Source organism: Mastacembelus armatus, chromosome 20, assembly GCF_900324485.2.
Source record: "Mastacembelus armatus chromosome 20, fMasArm1.2, whole genome shotgun sequence".
Classification (NCBI taxonomy): domain Eukaryota; kingdom Metazoa; phylum Chordata; class Actinopteri; order Synbranchiformes; family Mastacembelidae; genus Mastacembelus; species Mastacembelus armatus.
The window spans coordinates 6,051,202-6,066,149 of record NC_046652.1 but is presented as its reverse complement, the minus strand read 5'-3'; the positions used below and the strand labels follow the sequence as shown (position 1 = coordinate 6,066,149).

Here is a 14,948-nt window from a genome sequence, read left to right as displayed (position 1 = left end):
AACATCTTAGCTCTTAGCTATATGCCTTTACCCCTAATGAAGACCAGAGTGGCATTCTGACCAGCATCATTTCACAAAATTTCTACTTATGGAACCACCATTAAGCAGTGAGCACTGAGACAGCTGTTGTATGACAAATTGCTGTCAAACCTGTTAATTCCACAAAAAACTGCTCAAGATCCACTGAATGAATATTGCAACATAAAATCAGGTCTGTTGACTGCAACCTGCAATTATCTCACATAATCAACATCTTCACTAATTCCAATGAACTCACTTAAACTATATGGTTTTGTAAGAGTCTAGATCATAGGGAGGCAACCCATGTTCCTTGAGAGCCACTGTCATCCTATTCCTGCCCTACCCACTGACCTGGAGCAGATGCGTTCAGTCAATCAGAAACTGGAAGATGCCAATTCACTTTGTCTTCCCTCACTTCACTTTAATCTGAGGTAGTATCTTCCAGCTTCTGATTGACTGAACACATGTAATCCATATAATCAGCATGCTTTTAGTTTTCCTGTAAAAATATCATAATCTACTACATGGCTTAGCAGATACACATGGTTCCCAAAATGTAAGTACAAATATATTTGGCAATTCCTTATCAGTGGTTCAGTATAAGTTGTGTTGAATGTTAGCTCAAACATTGCTGCCTACTTACAACTGCCTAGTTGTGAATGTTACGTAAAATTGTAGCAGTCTATGTTGTGCCCAAGAGTTGTAATTATTTCAGCTTTGGTTCTAAAAAAAATGTGCCTTGTCCAGTAGTGTTCAGTGGCGGATAGCTCATAACACTAAAATACCCATGAGCTCAGTCTCCATTTCCATGCAGAAGAATGAGTCAGAGACATAAAACCAAACTCAAAATGCTTTGTATCCACTGTTGAGAACAAAACATGATGCCATACTTTCTGAATTAATTTGAAAATGTCATGGTAAATAATTCTGATGAGCTGCAAATTGTGTTTTTAGTTTTCTCAACAGTGTAATCTTCAGCTTGCACCTGCCATTAGCAGTGAAGTTGCTGAAATGCAGCGAGTTGTACTTATGGTACCGGAGTTTGAGATACAGTACAAATTAGTAAGTTTGACATAAAAATTGGAGATAAAGCTTTATGTCCACAGGCTTTGACTTTGACTCAAATAAGCAAACACTTAATCTTTTGTACCTCTAATTCATCATGCTGAGTTTTATGAAAATCTGAATCACGTAACAATGTTCATCAGAAGACATTGTCTACTAGCAAGTGGCATGAGCCTTTTTGTATGTCTATACAAAATACTCAATTATACTGTTTTAAAAAATCTTCTTTCACTATGGGCTGCTGCTTTTTACAATATCGTGCAATAGCATACAGTCTGCCCAATACCATTAAACCATTAGAAACTGTCAGTAGCTCCTTGTTCTCTGAATTCATGCTTTTACAGGCACTTTACTTCACATGAGCTGTCTCTGTGTAGTTTGTCTCGTGTACACTGACTGAAGTGTTCAGACCTTTGCTTTCAACTTGTCAGGTAAGTCTCAAAGATAGGAAAAAGTGAAAGTGCTTCCAAGAGGAGGTGAAAAAAGACAAAGTCAAAGCAAAAGTGGTTGTTCGTTTTTACAGATTGGCCTACATTTCTAAAAAACAAGCAGGTGGTTCCATCTTATAATACCAATTTTATGGTTCTCTTTCTGCTTTGTGAAGACAGCTAGACTCTCCTGAACTCACTATGGCCATCAGTAGGCAGAGCATCTCTTCAAGCAACTCAGGAGAAACCCTTTTCTGGAAATATTGACTTGCCATCACCTCAACATACCCACATCCTTGATAAATGGAAACATGATCACCGTGCTTTACCTCCTCCTCTCAGTCGAGTCCAGCATTGACTTTTCACCTCCAACTGGAAACCTGCCACTAAGTGAAATTAATTAACTTCTCCAAAGTGAGAAAAAAAACAATTAGACTACTGTCGCACCACCTTTATCTACAAATTTTTCATAACAAGAATGGATAATGTGTTACAGTCGTGCAGCTGGGCCCTATAGGAGATGTGCAGAGATGATGGATGCCTATATTTCCATTGGTGCCTCCTTTGTAATTGGAATTGTAGTTCCTCTGCCATTCTGCAGGATCATTATATAAACAAGATGATCTGCATTAGTGTGTATAATAAATGAAAAATAATATCCCAGAGATGAGTATTGTTGGTTAGGGGACATTTTGGTTGCTAGTTTCAGACTTGCTGTAATGCAGTTGCTTATAAAAGCTGGTTATCTGAAAGATAAAATCAGCTTTGCAATATAAGAAGAAGCATATTTTAATATGAGTTCAATTTCTTCAGTTTGGTGTAGCTCTTAGACTACTAAAATGTGAAAAGCACTTCTGATCTAGAGGAAGCAGAAGCAAAAGCAAACATAAATCAAGGTTTCCAAAACTCTTGAAATAGAAATGCAGTGTAGCGAGAAGGCCAATGTTGATTTCCTTTGCACACCTCTGAGTGCATCATGGTTAACAGAAAAACTCTCTGTGTTGGCGTGAGGTTGTACTGTAGGTGTGCTTTGTGTTCACCATGTAAGTGTGTGAAAAACTAAAGCACACAGCATATCATACAGTTCTGAAAATGTGTGCATGGTTGTGCACATGTAGATTCATATATCTAGAAAGTATGTAATTGTGTGTCCAGGAGACAGGACTGTACAGCAAGAGGCCAATGAAATCACTCTGAAGCACAAGATGGTGTTGAAAGAAACAAATTGCTTCTGCTGAGATAGAAATCAGAGGATCTATTTCTTTAGTTTTTATTTGCTGGGACCATTTGGTCACTTTGGTCTCCTGTGAGCCACAAAGAATAGCACTGACTTTTTTCTGCTTAATCTGGGAAGTTGCATCAGTGTAATATTCTATTAAGGATCAAGGAGAACAGGTGAAAAAGTAGCTGTGACTGCAAGATCCCTTGTGCAGATGTTATTTTTATTTAGTTTCTACAATCAAACACACATGTGCAAATGGTATGGTGGTTCACATGTACTAACAGTACATTCTCAAGCTTTTTAAATAAAATATGAATCATTAATTAAGTTGTATTCCCCATTCAACTCTAGGTCTGCTTTTAGAAGATTACACTGCACAGCAGATGGTGGTAGTTTTCCCTACTGTAGCTTCTCTGGATTATACGCGCCTTGAGTACTTACATAAGTGGCTTTATTTTTCTATCCATTTAGCAATGGGTAGCTTTTGCCTACTCTATCTGCACTTAAATTGCTTTTGGCTTCACAGAATTACTGAGTGGGAATAAATAGCTTCTTAACACAGATGAAAATCAGCAGACTGCAGTCTTTACTGTGAATGGTGAAAACCATGCCCAGAAGTCACATACATAATTGTCCTCTACAGCCTCACCCTCTCCATTTTGACATTAATTAATCTGAAGCAATCTCCAAACTGCCCATGGGGCCAAGACTTCACGCCTCCAAACCTTCAATTCCCATGATTGAATTTCAGAGTTCATCTCTCCAGCCTTTAACTTTGCCACTTTGCTAATGGTGGTCAAAAAAAAAAAAAAAAAAAAAAAACACAAGCCACCATGAAAAAAGAAGAGTAGAAAAAAACTCACCATCAGCCATATTCTTTTTGCTATCCATCATGGGCCATAGAGAGGAGGACAAAGACAAATAAAGCCAGCCAGAATCTGGGCACAAACCAAGAAAGATGACCCCCCCTGGACTCTGGAGCTGCGTTTTATTTTCTCATTCAATCCATTCATTCACCACCTTTAGATGGACCAGGCCTCCGAAGCATTCTATCATACCCCTACATTGCATTGTAGCAGGCCAGTGTGGATTGGATGGAACTACACAGAAAAGATAAAGATGGACTAAACTTCCACAATGATGTTAGAAACAAGAACTGGGAGTATAAACTTCAATCACTGTAATGTAAATTTGTGCATCACATCTTGTGATAATCATTCCAGGCATGTTTATTTTTTTTTCAGTGAAAAGCAAAATTGCCCAGGTATTTAAGTCTCAACGCTTCATAATCCGAAGGTCTATATAAAATTTAGTATCAATCCATCTAGTGTTCAAGTCCAGCCCCAAAGGACTGCTCTGCCCACTGCTGATTATGTGTACCTGGGTCAATAGGGTTCAGTCAATCAGAAGCTTCCCCTGCTTCCTCACCAGAGATGGTATCTTCTAGCTTCTGATTGGCTGAACACACTTTACCCAGGTAATCAGCATCTGGTAGGGCAGGGATAATTGAGAAACAAACCGGAGCATGGGTTGGGCACCCCTCTCTAGGACTAGCTGTTGATGGCACTGCAGGAAAAGTCAGAAGCTCATTAAATCACTTTTATTCACCCATAGGGCATCATGGATACCTATGACAATTTTTAAGGCAACAAATTCAATAGTTTTTGAAAAATTTCCATTTGGATCCAAATGGTGAACTGACCAACCCTTACAGTCAATCCCTGGAGTCAGTTAGCGTTGCCTTTTATAGTGTAAGAGGCCAAGTTATTAAGAATTAACTCAGATCTCAGCACATATCCATTAATTTTTTTTATTGCTGAATCTGCCTTTACTCAGCTTTCATTTTTGTGGCGAAAGAAGGAAAATACACAACGCTGTACTGGAAAGATCAAACAAAACATCATGATTATTTTTCTAAATTAGAACATAAAATATAAATTCATACTAAATCTATGATGTGGTTAATCTGTAGATCAGTAGTATTAGGTGGTTGTGTGAATATATAATGTTATCAAGTACAAAATAAAAACAATAACAACTAAACTGAAACAAACAACATGATAGTGCAGAAGAAAAGCCAGCAGTGAAGTAAGGGGCACCAAGAATGGGGACAGTTGAACCCTAATACAATCTGGATGGACTGTTCCGGTGCTGCTAGTTGCATTAATATGATCTCTGCATCCCAGGACCTGAAAAGAAAGACAAAGCATAAACAACAACCCCAGGGAAAGATGCAAACCTACAGACTAAGGCAGTGCCAGATGGCTATCACACTGTCAGATCCAGAACTGCTGTCCTGCTTGTCACAGACATACTTTCTTGGACACCTACTTCCTCCCACGGAGCATAGCGGTGAAACTAGACTTTGTGGAGTCCTGAAACTACAAGGTCCTGGATGCTGTTACATGAGAGATGCAGTAAGGCTAAGTAAGCCTCAGAAATTACATGGCTTTGGCCCTGCTGCAGCATGGGATGGCTCACTGAGTCTGCAGGTATGTAGCTTAGAGTGAAGAATGACTGCAGTCTTTCACAGCTGGCCGGTCTCTGTCTCTCTCAACCTTGCTATCTTTTCCTACTCTTCTTTCATCTGCCTCTGTCTGTCCCTTCTTTTATTCCCTAGTTCATTTTCTCTTTGGAAACAACCAAACAACCTTCCTCACAGCTCTTTGGGTAAGTTAAACATAGTCCTTCCTGTACAGTCACATTTCTTAGTGTGCCTACACCTCAATCTTCGTGCACTGAAAATGCTACATTTATGTGTGAGCATAATGTCCAAGTAGTTGACTGGTTAGAAAGCAAGGTGTAAACTGACCTGGGCCTTGAAACACCAAAGGAGCAGCTTGGCCTGCTGTTAGTATCTCCCCTCCTTTAATAACGAATTTGGCATAACAAATTGCCTAGACCCTAGCACTAAACATAACCATCACAATTTAATGCCTTATCTCAACTCTTACCCTAACCCAACCCAGACCTGAACTCTAAAAGTCTTCATCTTCAAAAACGAGGACCAGCCAAAATGTCCTTACTTTTTCAAAATATCTTCACACCGATAGAATTATGCTCAAAATTTGACTCACAAAAACAGCCAGATGTTTGTTTTCATCTTGTTTGAACTTCACACTGATTTATATAAATTTCCGAGGGATTTACTCTAACCACAACTTGCCTAACCCTACCACTAACCCTAAGCCAATTTGTCACCCGAAAATTCAGTAATTTACATTTACATTAATTTCATGACACATGCCTGTCTCAGGGCCCCCTTTATTTACTAATATACTTAGAATGAGCCATCACATACTCAGATGGTTTATCCAAAGACAGTGTGTTATGTTTACTGATGAAACTCGTTCACTCTGTGACCTCAGACAGTTGAAACTTTTAAAGTTCTGCCTTTACTTGTGGGCAGCATCCATTGTACGGGAGAGCAGACCATGCAGAGTAAAAGGTTGTGAAGGTCACAGCACATTCAGTGGTTGAAACATTGATTGTTTTTTTTCACAGAGCATTTGACTTAGTTGATTGTATTTCAATTTAAGCTACTCTTGTGTTTTTTTTTCCTTTCCTTAATTATTTTTGTAAAGCATCCTATAGACCTTTGTCCTTGGCATGCCACATTGTTGTGGTATTTTAAGAAAGCAGAAATTGAAAGGTTACCCAAACATTTTCCCAAAGCTGCATGTCTCAGCTGTACATCCCTCGCTTATCGGTAGCTACATTTTTATGAGAATTACCTGGTTTGAATTGAGATGTTACACAAGAGCTGGGGATATTCATTGAGGCATGTAAATCTTTGACAATGAGGCATATTAACAGGCTGTTGTTGACTCTGCCAAGTGTCTGTCAAAAAGACGGACACATGATTTTTCACAGCTGTGCATGACACTGGGCTTTCTGAGACTATATTCATTCACCGAGGGATAAATGGGTAATTGAACTGGGAATGTCACTATTAAATACACCCTCTATCTTGCTTCGCTCTCACACTGATATTGGACATGACACTTATTTTCTTTTTAAAAAGGTCAGCTTCTTGTTGTTCCAAATAGAGATCTTAACAGGAGACTCAACCTTCTTAAATGTGTGTTTATTCAATTAAAAACTTTTCGATGTGTATACCGCAACAACTAACACATGATATCGAATAGCTGGGTCCCTGAAACTGAAGCTCTGTCAAAGAAAACTTTGACCAAAAACCCTAAATAAAAGCCCTAAATAGTAGCTGGTATGGTATGGTAATCTATATGTCCAAATGTTACTCAGGACTCGCACGTTCACTGGTAAATAATGACACTTAAGGCTTGAGTGCATTTCTGAGGCTGAAGTTATTTGACCTCTGATCTGCCTGCGAGACACAGCCCAGAGAAGAGTTTACCTGCAGGCATCGGTTCAGTGCCGTATTGAATTGAGGTTAAACTGTCCAAATCCCTCAGACAGTATTTGCCGCTGTAAGTAAGACGTAACCTCCTCCTCTCCACCTGCGGGACAGCTGTGCGCCGCTGCCACGTCTCGCGTCTGGAGTGGACGCGCAAAGTGGGGGCGCACTCCTCAGCCCTTCTCGAGAGATGCGCAGCTGTGTCTGTGAGAGCAGCACTGGACAGATCACCCACCTCCTGCCTTTTTGTGCACAAGCGCTGACTGTTTTAGTTGAAAGAAAGTTTTGTGTGTGTGTGTGTGTTTTTTTTTTTTTCGGCGCCATTGCTTTTTTTTTCACACCCGCGTCCCTCACAAAAGAGCGGAGGCATATTTTCTGTGGCGCAGCGCGACAGTGCGGTGTCCGATTACAAACCGTGCATCGAGGAGCCACCGGCACAGAGCGCTCGTCTGTGAGCGAGAAATAGCACACAGGGAATCTCTGCAGAAAGATACGGAGTTTTGCTGAGCTCGTTTTGTGGCAAAAGACGGACCAGAGCTGAGGATATTGGATCTTCAGCTCATCTTTCCTGTGTTTTTTTTCTTACCACTGTTCTCATCCGGACAGGACTCACCGCTACGCTCATTACTAGATGAACGAGAGTTGGGCACCTCACTTGGTAAGAAGACACATATGTTAAAATGAATTAAGACATGTTACAGCCTTAGGTAACTGTTCCGACTCAGCATGCAAAGGTTTTAGTTTTCTCCTAAAATCAACCATTTGCCTTTATACATGAACTGTACCGGTGATGCAGAAATACCACCTGTTAAAAAAGGATTCAGATGTTTTGTAGAATTGGAATATACTGGCGTTTTGCAGGAATGATCCAATATATGTTAACAGAAATAATCAGTTTAGAAGTTTTGTATTTTGCTTTTGCGATGTGTGACCACTTGGTGGTGCTGGAAGAGTGCAACTACCAGCAGGCAAGTCGAGGCTTTTATGAAATCTTTATATTAAACCAGTTTCTTCACTCTTTCAATATCTTATGACAATTGATTAAGCCCTGGTATCATAACCAGTAGCTTTAGTAGTACAAGTCTTCTTCAGGTTCACAGAAACATGAGAAATATTACTGGTTCTGATTTTTTTTTTTTTAAAACATAAAGGAAAAGAAAATAGTAGCCTATAGAAAAAAGCTGTGCACTTGTCCTGAAAATCAGCCAGTGCCTTGACAGCCCTAATGCATATAGGACATTTGTCATACAAGTGTTTCTGACTAATTCTGGGAAGAGTTTTCCTTTTGTTGTATCTTTTTTCTAGTAAAGCAGTATTTTGTTAGGGTATACTCCATCTTCCCTGCCTTTATGTCTGACTTTTAAAGTCTTTCTGTCTAAACCCTGCATTATGTTTCGATAAAGATTTCCACTGGGTTTTCTATTATACTATTTTGAAAGCACAAAAGATATGGACACAATAAGATAATATTTGAATGATATGCAATGTTGGCAACTATTTATTCTGCTCATGTCATTGTTGAAGTTTTCAGACCTTCTAGACCTTAAATCTCAGCCTTCTCACTCACACACATAGTAGAGCCAGAGCTGAGTCCTTTAAGGTCCTGACTTATGGGTGTGTGTGTTTTATCTTTTTAAAAGTTTTCTTTGCAAATGTATTAAAGGCTTCATTTGAACTTTTCTTATAATTGACACATTTTAAATTAAATGTAGCATTAATCTTTTGCTGGAGTTGTCCTGACACAGAATGTAATATAATGTCACCAGGATGAAGAAGATTAGGCACATTAATATGCAGAGGTAAACAGTGTGTGCTCTGTGTGACTGTTGTTATGAAGGGGGTGATGTGGTTCAGGTGACACATGAATTCATAGCTTTTCAGTCGCTCTGCATCTCTGTCCTTGGCTCTTACCAACCCTGGATCTAATCTCCAACCTTGAGCCTGTCAATTATTGTGCAATTAACCAAACAATAGTTATCAAATAACTATTGGTTTTTTTTTTTTCAAATCTGGAGCAAGCACCTTTTTTAGAAAACATACACATTACTCAGATGTTGTGTCCTGAGTATAAATCAGTCAGCTTACTCTTTTCCACTGAATATCTATTCTCATGGGTTTGTGGTTGTTTTGAATGTGTTAGCTTTTGGATCTTGAGCGCTCAGATAAACACAGACAGCTTCCTATGATCTTATGGGCTCACAGCCATGAGGATGCTGTGGTTTGTCCGTCTTGCCACACTGTACTTAGCAGTGGAAAAAGTGACCCTCATCCAGATTGTGTGGAATCACGTTAGACTAACGGCACCCTGGCCTTTACTCAAAGCATTATTTCTGACAATAATTATGAAAAGAAATGGTGGGATTGATCAATAATGGTAATGAATGTCAATTGCAGCCATATATGGCATTAATACTTACACTTCTGCCTCATGGTGTCAGAACACAGTTGAGCAGCAGATCCAGATGAGCCCATAATATTGAAAGCAGTCACACTTTGAAGCGGTGAGTGAAGAGCAGCGTGTGATTTGTGTGACTGATATTTGCACAGTTTTGGGAATTTGCCCGAGCACTGACACAGAACACCAACACAAACACAGCAATTAGTCCTGGACAGCAGAATTCCATGATGAAAATGACCCTGGCAGCCTCAGTGGGGTATGCAGTCACTATGGAAACTGACTGAATGACAAGCCCATTGTTGTGGACCTTTGTGATTTGGCATCCCCTCGAGGAGCGAGACCTGTTGGGAGAAAAAGTGAAAGGCATTATCACACACGTGTAAACTAAACAGCTATTACCCTCTGGCCCCTTGGTGCTCTTTAAGAGGCTTTGGTTACTTATTTATCTGACATCACCAAGATGGGACTTTGCAATAGTTTGTCCCTGTACACATAGTCCCACAAACGATCTGCCTTTATTGGCTGTGAGTTGCATGGAAACCCTGGATTTACAAATTCACCTTAGTGGATGATTTATGGTTGTTATGCAAGTAAAACTGGAGACTCAAACAATGGTTGAAGTGGTTTGCTGTTCTTCCCTGCTGTGCTTTGCCCTCTCACTACCTCAGGCTATTTATACATCACGTTCACTTTGCGTTTTCTCATCCCTCCCTTGTTTCTTCTGCCACTTCTGATTTCAAGACTGTAGTTGTTTCAGTGAATCATCCCACTTTAGAAGCCACAGATTCAAAATATTTTAAAGATTTTTTTATATTTTTAGTTCTCTTTGGAGTTTTTTCATCATTTGTCCAGGCACAATCAGATACATTTCTGACCTATCTCTACACAACAAGGAAGGTTGTCATGGTGTAAGTAAATACTTCTTTTCTTTTCGGTAATAATCAGTTAGTCATTGAGATGGTACAACGTTGCTATGACTACTCCAAGGTTTCCTGCAGGGGGTTCGAGTGCTTATCCATCAGAAAGGAAGTGTAAGTGTTGAAAGTTTACCATCCTCTGTGCTTCTGTTTTTTAGAAGACATGGGGTTGCAATGGTTGCTATAGAAATTGCATCTATTGTATCTATTTTCTTTATCTGCATAAAAGTCAGCATTGCAGCTATTACAGTTGCTGCCATACAGATAGTGGGGTTTTACATCTCCTGCAGTCAAGGTTGTCTCTAAAAGCTTTGTCACTTAAAATGCAGGCATGTTTATTTTTATTTAAACAAAAGTCACTGTGACTTTATTTTCTGCAAAGGTTGTCACACTGTAACGTTACACAACTGGAGTAAAGTGAGTTAAACTGAATGGACATCACACACATAAAAAAATTAAGAGTGATTTCTGAAAAAGAGCTAGAAATGAAGTGTTTAAATAAGGATGTATGCTTGTATAGAAAAACACAAACACATAAACATATAAGCGCACACACACCAGGTCTCTGGTGGGACAGATCCTTTTAAAACAGACAGGGAAGGCTGTGATAATTTCACACTGCACGCTCAACAGCAGAAACAGTACTGGGGCAGGTGTAGGAAATAATTTGAGTTCACAGTGCGGCAGGGAAGTGCAGGCAAGCGATATGTGATCCGGGATGTGCTATTATTTCTGCTGCTTGGATCCAAAAATGAATGTCTGTGGTTTGAGTAAAACATCCACTTTCATGTCCACATGTCAGAGAGAATTAGCACTGCTAAACCAACTCTTACTCTCCTGCACTGTTCCACTATATTAGCTCTGTCCCTCTCTTCAGTACAACCTCAAACCCCACTCTAACAGGAGAGGAATATGTCTTTTAAATACAACGCCAGCACATGAAATGTAGAGAAACTTTATTTGGGTCACGATTAAATAATCCCCAAAGCCTCTTTTTCATTGGGGATCAAGCCAAGAGGATGTTTGAAAGGTTAAACAGAGATCCAAAACGTCTGTGCCACCAGAAGAAGCGATTATTGTAAACTTATTTAAGTTGGGAGTTTCTTGTATTTTCTTTTGCACTTGTATGGCTATGAGGCTAGTGAGAGACTACGTTCGACGAAAGAAGATGGGATGGGTGAGAACAGCAGAGAGTGTGTGATGAAGTGTAATGAATCAGGGGGAAAAAGGTGAACATAGGATTTTAAAATGAGAGATCGAGAAAGAAAGAGCGAAGAGGATTTGCTGGTCTTTGTTTATTGACTGATTGAGTGCCACAGGGCCATTTGAAGGGTGAAATGAGTCATGAGTTGTCACCAAACACACACTCATAGGAACACACACTTTTTCCTCTCTGGGCCGTCACCCAGCTGTATTTCTCCAGAAGATGAATGACTTTGAAGCATGAATGAGAGGATCATTTGATAGTGGCGCTGAGCTCATATATTTCTCTTTTATGGGAGCGTCTTCTTTCAGGCTGCACTAGTATCTCTGTGGTGAGAGCAAAAACTGGACTGCCTCCTGTGAGACTTTGACACGCTTCGCTATGTATAGTCATCACTAAATTAGCAGCCTATACCTATTATTAAAGTCCATGCATGGGTGGGTGCTCTGTGTGTTTATTTTTGTGTCATGTAAGGTTGTGTTTGCCTTTTTTTTTTTTTTTTTTTCCATATCAGCAGACGGAGGTAATGTAGCTTAAGTCTTTCGTGGGTTTGAGTTTTGTACCCCTCATGGGATGTGCATTGCTGCATCTAATCTTTATAGAGCATATCATTATACGATAAGAAGCTCTTTTGATGTGATGTGTTTAGAACTATCTCAGCTTCATCTATCACAGCGTTGCAAACAGGCAGAGAGGCGCTAATTTGATCGGTGAGAGGATATAAATACAGAAAATCCTTTAATCTTCAGCAAATGAAAACATTTATCTCTACTTTGAAATCATTACGAAGGGCTAATCAGAGCAATATTCTCAAAAAAAGAAGCTATCCAAGTAGCAAGAGGATGCTTCTCTCAGCAGATGAATGAGCAAATGAAATTACAGAGCGTGCTATGTTCTTTTTATCCAACCTTATATGAAAGTTTCTGATAACATCTAAAAGATAAAGCAGCCCACAACTTGTAGTTCGGCCACGCAAGAAAAATGGGAATGGTAGAGAGATACAGAGGGAGATTAGAGCAGAGATATAAAAAGAGAAAGGGAGATTGGACAGCCCAGATAGATAGAACTTATGTTTCCCAGACAAAGAGGGGAGGCACCAGCTTTTTGAATGGGAAAAAGAAAGGGCAAAGGAAAGAAATAGGGAGAGGACTTATAACGAGATAGCCTGGATGATACAAGGATAGAGAGAGACAAGAAAGCAAAACGTAGGCAGGCAGCAAGAGACAGAAAGGCGAGGGAAAGATACAAAAGAAGGAAGAGAAAATAAAGCAAAGGTGTACTTTTATCTGGAGATGAAGTTGTCCATCTCTTTTTTTATTTCTTCAAAAATCACTTTACTTGTACACATGATGGGATGCTCAGCTGAATCACCTTCAATTATTACCTTGCACTCAAATCAGTTAAGGTCTATGACAGCAGGAGGAGTGAAATGGAAAAAAGCAGGCAATTTGAGAGTTTTTTCCTCTGGCTTCTGCCTCTCAGGCTACAGTGAAAGTAACTAATACATTAACTGAAGTGTTGTACAGTACTTATACTTAAGTACATTTAGAAGTACTTGTATTGAAGTTTTTCCTTTTAATGTTACTTTATATTTTGTTAAAATGCAGTGTGGAAATAGTCTTTTCCTCTGTAAACTTCTGAAATAATTTAATTTAAACTACAACTTCCAGCTACAACATTAAAGTGCTGTTTATGCATTGTGGCACCAGCATTAACTAATAATGTTACGTATAGTTAGCACTTCCCTGGCAGGGAAATTCCGGTGAAACTCAATGTCAAGTAAAAAAGCCACAAGTAAGAAATAAGACCTGCTTTTATTGGTAAACCATGATCTACACCTTCTGTACTGGTTTCCAAAATGTTGCCTTACCCACATTCCACTCTCTCCAGACATGAGATGCTCCATGACTCATGTCCTTCACCTGTCTGTGTAGAGCACAAATATGAGTGTGTAGTCTGTTCTTGTCAAAAACACAATGCTGCCTCAGTTCTGAAGGTGAAACCATGTGGAGAATGTGTGGTCTGGTCTAAACCACCAGCAAAGAACAACTAGCCATTTATTATTTTTATTCCGTCTGAATAACACTTCGTTCTTCCTTGAATAAACCTAGACTGGCAGGTACAAGGTGCACCCCACCTCTCACCCAGTGTTAGCTGGGATTGGCTCCAGCTCCCTCAAAACCCTGGAAGGATAAATGGTAGATAATGGACAGATGGCTGGATCTTCCTTGAATACATCAACAGGAACAAGGAACTTGGGTTGCCTGGCTGTCAGCCAGAGGCAAGCACCTTAATTGTTGATTATACATTCACAGTAGGCCAAGCTAACTTGACTTTGATTTTTTTTTTTTAAAGCTGTATCTGTGAGAGGTGTGGTCATTTGGAGTTGGACGCTGTTGTACTAGAGTGGGAGTTAAGTTTTAAGGAACATTTTGTTATGAAACATTAAGTCTATTAATACTGTAGCCAGATACAGGGCTTCAGTGATGAAGCTGTAGTTGCTGTAAAAGAGAGACAGAAGAGTAATTCTACAGGTGTGGATTGTCATGTTTTTACCACGCAGGACACTATAGTGCCTAACGTACAGCTGTGCTGTCTTAAAGGAGGACATGAGTGTTACACCCTGCAGCATCATGCAAAGACAAGATTTGACAGAGGAAATGCAGATTTACTATCAATGAACAAGCAAACCTGTGTGAGTCAAGGCATAAAAAAAATATCTATGTGTGCAAATATTAATAGCTCTGTTTATTTCACATGTGCTCAGGTGTGTGTCTTAGGCCTCCTAGAGTCAGAACTGTGACTCTGAGCAGCTGAGAGGAAAGTGTCCAGTTTCACTTTCTCAGACATGGGTCTGCTCCCATTTGTTGACCTCAGCTTGACCAGACCTGACCCCAGCCCTGACCCTGGCTTCCCTGCTGTCTTTTCAAGTAGATATACTTATACGTATGTGAGGAAAGTGCACAGATGCATGAAATCACAGGCCCTTTCACTGCTTATTATGATGGAGAACTAGGAAGAAAACACAGTTTTCTTTAATTAGGATACGCTGAGATCAACTCATCATAAATGGAGTTTAAAATGGGTTTTGTTGCAGAATCCTTCATAGCTGCTTCTGAACTCTTAATACAGGCACAGTGAGGGAGGGAACTCCTACGCAGAGGATACATTTCCTCTGGACTTGCCCTACCACAACACTTTGTTGCAGCGTGCTTGTTGTCATTAAAAATAGACCTCTGCCCTTCTGCAGCAAGGGCCCCATAGTATCGTGATCTATTTGTGCTCCGCACTGTTCCCCAAAGGCTTTATACTTTTTAG

General features: G+C 39.8%; 1 protein-coding gene across 2 annotated transcripts in view; it reads left to right on the top strand.

Moving 5' to 3' along the window:
- The first annotated feature begins 7,494 nt into the window (after nt 1-7,494).
- Nucleotides 7,495-14,948, top strand: part of sema5a (sema domain, seven thrombospondin repeats (type 1 and type 1-like), transmembrane domain (TM) and short cytoplasmic domain, (semaphorin) 5A) — a 122,259-nt gene continuing 114,805 nt past the window's right edge. For both annotated transcript variants that reach the window (XM_026292898.1, XM_026292896.1), the window contains exon 1: nt 7,495-7,769. The gene's annotated coding sequence lies outside the window, so the exon portion shown is untranslated. The remainder of the gene's footprint in view (nt 7,770-14,948) is intronic.